Source organism: Gopherus evgoodei, chromosome 5 (genome assembly GCF_007399415.2).
Source record: "Gopherus evgoodei ecotype Sinaloan lineage chromosome 5, rGopEvg1_v1.p, whole genome shotgun sequence".
Classification (NCBI taxonomy): domain Eukaryota; kingdom Metazoa; phylum Chordata; order Testudines; family Testudinidae; genus Gopherus; species Gopherus evgoodei.
The window spans coordinates 88,397,793-88,405,002 of record NC_044326.1 but is presented as its reverse complement, the minus strand read 5'-3'; the positions used below and the strand labels follow the sequence as shown (position 1 = coordinate 88,405,002).

At 43.8% G+C, this 7,210-nt stretch overlaps 1 protein-coding gene across 2 annotated transcripts in view; it reads left to right on the top strand.

The window, feature by feature from the left end:
* The first annotated feature begins 535 nt into the window (after positions 1–535).
* The window catches only part of SMAD1 (SMAD family member 1), a 75,593-nt gene continuing 68,918 nt past the window's right edge, over positions 536–7,210 (top strand). For both annotated transcript variants that reach the window (XM_030564971.1, XM_030564969.1), the window contains exon 1: positions 536–728. The gene's annotated coding sequence lies outside the window, so the exon portion shown is untranslated. The remainder of the gene's footprint in view (positions 729–7,210) is intronic.

The following is a 7,210-nucleotide window of genomic DNA, read 5'->3' as shown; positions in this document are numbered from 1 at the left end:
GGTATGCCAGGAAATTTCACTGTGTGGACAAGCTCTCAGGCTTCTTCCTCAACAACTTTGTTCTGCTCTGAGCATGAGCTCTGTGGTGGTGAATCTCTGCCCAAGCATGGACTACACCACACAATCGGGGCCACAACGCCTGGAAACACGAGATTGTTGTGAGAGAATATCAGCTTTAACAATAATAATACAAAAATTACTAGCCCTCATGTTTGCAGGGACACATTTGAAACGTGAAGCAAGTGTACTCTAAAGACTGCGAAACCAGATGGAAAATAAAAAATAGCCAAAATGTATTGCTGTTTGTTTAAACCGTGGGTTTTAAGTCACTTTCGTGATTTGTGAACGCTAGAGGCTGGCCCTAACAAACCAAACTAATCCAGCAATGCAGGAGGCGCACGACCCAGGACTTTGTAGAGGGGCCCCAAGGCAGCTGCAGCTGCTGGCGGGGGTGGGAATTTGGAGAGGATCCCTCGCCGGTCTGGTGTGTGTGTGTGTGTGTGTGTGTGTTATATTGGCAGTGGGGTAAGTGGAGGCTGGGCGGCTCCGACTGCCTGACGCCAGCGAGACCAGATCAATCTAGGCGCAGAGGCAGAGCGAGCGCAGGGCTGCCTGGCGGCTGAAGCCGCAACAGCCACAGCCGCAGCCAGGGGAGGAAGGAGCGAGGGATCCAGCCAGCTGCCGCGGCGTTCGGTGTCTCCTCTGCGCGCTTCGCCGCCCAGCAGCCGGTAACAACTTTCCGCTTCTTTGCCCTCTCCCAAGCCGGCTCCTGTGCCTGGGCGGGGACCCCTCCTACCCCACCTCTGCGTCCTGGGGCTTGCTGGCTGGTCTGGGCCGGGCAGGGCTTGCTGGGCTCAGGGAAGTGGTTTGCATGGTGGCTGCGCTTTGCCTTGTTGCTTCCCCCTCGTTCTTTCCTCAGTTATTTCCAACGTCAGGCTCGGGTCCGGGCTTCTTCTTTTCATCACGGTTTGGGGTAAGGAGGGATGGACTTAATTTTAATTTTTTTTATTTTTTTTTTGGAGGGGGACAGGGTTTTTCTCCAGTATGATGGCGTCTCTGCGGGTTCCCGGAGAGAAACCTGTGACTTCTGTGCTTTCTTCTTTGCTGCCTTCCTTGGTTTAAAGTTTCTAGGTAGATTTCTTTGTTGGGCTGGAGGAAGAGAAAATAGACCCGCCAAGAGCGCTCTCCTTCCCTCTTCCTCTCTCTCCTTTCCCCTCTCTCATTAGAAAACCCTGTTTCTGAGGCTTCTGCTGCTTCAGACTTTTGTCCTGGCCCCATTGTGTTCAAAGCCAAGTGGGAGAAACTTGCAACAGTTCCTGTAAAGCTCTGGTTAGCACAAGGCAAATGCCCTTTGTTTTTATTTGGGAAAAGCATTTCTCTAATGACTTGGCTAATCCAAATCTTTGTTCCTCCTAATGGATTTGCTTTTTGCAACAAGATTTGTTTAGAGGTCAAGGAAAGTTCACTTAAAATTCTTCTGATTATTAGGAGGTTTGGATGCATATGATTTTTCTTCTCTCAATGTGATTTTCAATTTACTTCTACTTTACAGAATGAGATTATCCAGCTATGGATGTATCTTTAAATTTTATTAAGATATGTCCATGTGCAAATGTTCAATCATGCTTTCTAAAGTAGCTGGGCCAGATCTTATCATTTTTAATGAAGTCAGTGGGAGTTTTGACTGAGTAAGAACTACAATATGTGTTCCTTTGTTAGCAGTTCATAAAATTAAAGAAGATGTGCAGGCTGGTTTTGCAGTTTGCTTGTAGAGCATATGCTTATTTGTAGTTAACTTTTAGGAAGAGAATTTCTTTTGGTATATTTAGGAAAAAGAACTTATGTTCATTGCATCTAAGAATAGGTGCCACCCTTCTCAGGGTGGAGTACTTGATGGTCAGAAACATCTAATTCTACTTCCCCCCCCCCCAGTCATGTATATTTCAAATAAAAGCAAATATATGCCCATCCTTAGTTTATCGCAGACATAGTAGGATATGACATCTCTAGAAATTAACATTTTAGTTAAAAGGTTATGTTTCAGACAGCTCTACATGTAAAAACTGGGAACTCTTGCCTCTTCTGACTTCTCTTTCCCTATAAGACTTGGCTTGTGTGTGATTTTTGTACGTTACACAACATGAAACTCAAAACTAAGACTAACAACCCGCAGAGACCACTCTTCTTTGTAAGTAGACACCTCAAATTCTGCTAGTCTTCATGTGGTCAAGCGTTTGCACCTCAGTGTGTCAAAGAATGAGTGAATCCTGCAAAGGAACTTGCTGTGTTAAAACTGATTTTAATCTTGTCTATAACTACTACATTAAATTTATTGACGACTTGCTTCCAGTTGCAACTCAAGATGTAAAAATATCAATCTGGATAGGAGTTCTGTGCAGGGCAATTGGTAGAAGATTCTCATTGCACCTTGTTTAAATATTCAGTACTTCATTTTTGTGATTCCTTTACAGTGGCTGTCTTTAGGGTTTTTTAATGTTAAGATGAAAAATACTTAGCTCATATAGTTGATATTCCTGTGCTGCTGTTCAGACTCTCATCTTATTAATTTCACACTGTAACTTGAGGCTTGACAGATTTCTCTGGAGTTGGGTGATCTAGGAGCCTTACACAGTCTCCAGAAATGATCAGTTCAAGGCAAGATCAGGTTACCCTAAGGGTAGGGATTTGTCCTTGCTTTAGTTTTGACCCCTCCATTCCCTTGGTATGTAATCAAATACACTTTTTCCCCCCCTTATGCTATCCTCTACTATTCATTTTGTGTATTCTTTGATCCAGTACAGTGGAGGAAAGAGTCTAGATAAACAGCTTGAGATTCTTCAGTTTCTGTATAAGTAGAATCTACCAATTCAAGAGTTTGGAAGTTGACAAATGTAGAGTTCAAACTAGTAAGTAAAGGGCTGAAATGTAAAGAGAAGTGATGCAATGGTTAGTAACATTACAAAAACTGGCGCAGCAAATACTGGAGTGATTTTTTTATAGACCCTCCTTAAATTCTGAGCCACTTTATGGGTACAACTTAAAGACTGAAATTTAGAAGCCGTGTGTGTGTGTATGTATGTGTGTGTGTGTGTGTGTGTGTGTGTATATATAGATATAGATATAGATATAGATAGATAGGGAGTAATACGTTTGAATGTTGTTATATTTAAAACACAATAGTATGCACTACCCAGTCCAAGCTGTATGTATACAAAAGCCTTCGTTTCTGTAGTCTTACAAGGCTAATGGAGGCATCATCTCAGCTTTATAAATAATGTAAGTTGTGTATAATGTGGAGTCCCCAGAGACTGCAGAGAAAGCATCATTACCAGCCTTTTCAGCCTGCTGGATATCTTAAATTGATTTACAGCACTGAACTGGTGCAAAATGATACATCAGAATGACATGGGGTCAACCTGTAAAAGTCTGTGATGTGAGCCTATTAGTTCAGTCATCATAATTAAACCACTTTATGGGGGCACCAAAGCAAGCATGTGTGGCATGCTCCGTTATGCTTCAAAAATGCATGATGCAGACAGTACCATGTGTATAACTTAACTTAAAACACTTTATATAAAGAGAATTTGAAATTATGAAGAGGAATTGTGTGAGCAGAGGTACCCTGATTATGAACCTCCTTCTCCCAGTCATTATCAATTGAAATGGAGAATGACCATAATCTCTCTTATTGGGTGGGAGAAAAGCTGAATTTTATACAGTTCCTGAGGGTCAAAAATGATCAGGCTTTACTTATTGACTACACAAAGTGGTGAAAGCAGGCAAATGGTTTAACACTTTTTTCCAGTCTACTAGTGATCTTTATCCTACTAGAAGTAGGGACTCTGAATGTATCTCTGTTGAAATGCTTCTGTAGAACTGAGTGTTATATTGTATATTGATCATATGTTGAATTATTTGACCAGACCTATTTTAAAACTAACTGCTTTTAAATCCTGCTTGTCAATAGCTCACTACTTTTCTTAGTGAAGGCAACGGTGATTTTTAAAATAGTTTCTGTACCATACTAGTTTCTAATGGCATAAACTAACTGTTTTGTATGTTAAGCATCTTAAATCTTCTTGCTATTTGTACTGATAGTAAAAGCTTCACAATGCACACGTAGCAAATCCTGCTTGTGGCTCTTGTCTGTGTCCTTTGGTTTGGTATTTTGTTGGTGGTAGACTTAATTGCTGTCTGGTTTGACTTGTGTGAAATCATCACTGTATCATATATGATCTCTGCTAATTGGGAGAAACTAGGGTGTGTGTTTTTTTTGGGGGTTTTTTTTTTTTTGCATCCATCTGTATTTATCTGTGATAACTACAGAGTAAAATGGATTTGTGAGAGGCTACGGAAAGCACTAGAAAATCAATAGAATATTACGGGAAGATTGAAGAGACAAGTTCAGTCCGATCAGAACAAGATGCCCTTTAGGTAAGCTACTTTCTGAGCTGGAAGTAAAGCACTGAAGCCGATTTTTAGGAGAAATATTTGTAAAATGTGGATAAGGAGCTCTCTTGTGCTGTGGTGAAACAGACTAATGAAATAACCTTATTGAAAGAAGGACTGTAAAACTGGTGAAAATGGACATGAGGTCACAAAGACTGCCTTGTGGTTAATGAAGTGACTCCTCTAATGTTCTTCTTATTTGTGGTTTATTTTTTTTATGACCAACTGCCCAGTTACACTGTCTTTTTCCATTCCAGTTCCTGCAGAACTAATCTGAACATTAGTATTCAGAAATCCCTTTTACTTTTTTATTTTGTGTGTGTGTGTGTCTCTCTGAAATAACTGGAATCACCCAGTTTGAGAGAGAAGATTTTCTGGATACTGGTTCTTGAATTTCTAAAAGTTGTTTGGCTTAAAAAAAACTAAGTAAATTTTAAAACACAAACTTCATGAGTTTGTTAAGCATGTTTTATTAAGATGTCGGTGTCTTAGGGCTCATCTACATACACAAGTTGCAACCAGTATAGTTAAAGCAGTTTAACCTCTCTGGTGTGGCCACAGTTATGACAGTATAAAGGCATACTGTATGGGAAGGGGCCTATGCCACATGTATAAGGCCCCTTTGTATTGATATAATTTATCTACATAAGGGGTTGAATTGTTATAACTATCTTGATTTAAAAAAAAAAATTACACCCCAAACTGAAATAGTTATACCAGCACAAGAACTGTGTGTGGAACAGGCCTCTGGCTTTAAAGATAATACTCCTTTGTAGGGTGAAGTGTGGAGGGGGAAGAAGGACAGAATTTTACTGCTGATGGCTGACTCCAGAGATAGACAATCTCAATGGAGAACAAATGTTCATTTGCATAGAGGAAGCTATCTTTTAGGGAAGAAAAGCCCAACACTTAAAAAAAATAGTCCAATTCCAAGGAATGCAAAAGAGCCCAGATTAACAGAATGTAAGGGTATATCTACACAGCGTCTAGGAGTGAGCCTTGCAGACTGGATCCACAGACATGTGGTATTGGGGCTTGTGCTAGCACCCTAAAAATGTCTATGTAGACAGATGTTGCTTTGATGTAGTAGCTCAGGCAGTGGTCCCACCCCATCCGTCAGGGAACTTGAGCTCCAGCCCCAGCTGCACAGCTATTTTTAATGTACTAGTGTAGCGGTGGGCAAACTGCGGGCCACATCCAGCCTGTGGGACCCTCCTGCCTGGCCCCTAAGCTCCTGGCCCGGCCCCTGGGATGCTAGCTCCCCTGCTGTTCCCCCTCCCCCACAGCCTCAGCACTCCGTGCTGCTGGTGCAATGCTGTAGGCGGCCAGGTAGCTCAGCTCAGAGCCCGGTCAGACACAGTGCTCTGTCCTGCACTGTGGCAAGGCTGGCTCCAGCTGGGTGGCACGGCTGTAGTGCTGCCAGCCGCCAGTGCTCCAAGCAGCGTGGAAAGGAGGCAGGGAGCAGGGGGGTTTGGATAGAGGGTAGGGGAGTTTGGGGTGTGGATAGGGGTCAGGATGGTCAGAGGGCAGGGAACAGGGGGGTTGAATGGGGGCAGGGGTCCTGGGGGGAAGTCAGGAAGGAGGGGGGTTGGATGGGACATCGGGGGCAGTCATGGGTGGGGGTTCCGGGGGCGTTCAGGGGACAAGGGGATGGTAGATGGGGCAGGGGCCCCAGGGTGGCCATTTGGGGGGGGGGGAGGGCCGGGGCCAGGCCATGCCTGGCTCTTTGGGGAGGAACAACCTCCCCTAACCAGCCCTCCATACAATTTCTGAAACCCCATGCAGCCCTCAGACCAAAAAGTTTGCCCACTCTTGTGCTAGTGTGAGCCTTGATAGCCCAGGTCTGTGGAGCTGGGCTCGGAGGTGCATGTCCAGATGCGGTGTAGACTTACCCAGTGTGACTTCAGTTTTTTGCACACTTCTGTTTGCTCTAAATATGCCCCATAGTTGAATTGAAGGCATGTGATGAAGTATGGTTCTCTTAACTAGTCTTTGTGGAAACAAAGGATTAGAAGGGACTGCAATGGTCGTCTAGTCCAGGGGTTCTCAACCTTTTTCTTTCTAAGGCCCCCTCTGCCCCCAAGATATGTTATAAAAACTTCATGGCCCACTTGTGCCACAATAACTAGTTTTCCGCATATAAAAGCCAGGGCTTGCATTAAGGGGTAGCAAGCAGGACAATTGCAAGGGGCCTCATGCCATGGGGCACCGTAAATCTAAGTTGCTCAGGCTTCAGTCCCAGGCGGCGGGGCTTCAGACCCATGCAGTGGGGCTGTGGCTTTCTGCCCTGGGTTCCAGTGAGTCTAACCCTGGTCCTGCTTGGTGGACCCCGTGAAACTGCTCGGAGCGCCCCAGTTGAGAACCACTGGTCTAGTCCAATCCCCTGCCAAGATGCAGGATTTGTTTTGTCTAACCATCCAAGACAGATCTAGCCTCCTTTTGAAAACCTCCAGTGAAGAAGCTTCCACAACCTCCCTAGGCCCATATGTTCCTACTATTCTTATAGTTAAGAAGTTTTTCCTGAGATTTAACCTAAATCTGCTACGCTGTAGTTTGAACCCATTGCCTCTTGTCCTGTCCTCTGTGGCAAAAAAGAATGATGTTTCTCCATTTTTTTTTTATGGCAGACTTTAAGTATCTGCAGATGGATATCATGTTCCTCCCCCCATCTCCTCTTTTCCAAACTAAACATACCCACTTCCTTCAGCCTTTCCTCATAGTACAGTGCATTGAACTAGATACTTAATTGCACAGCCATATC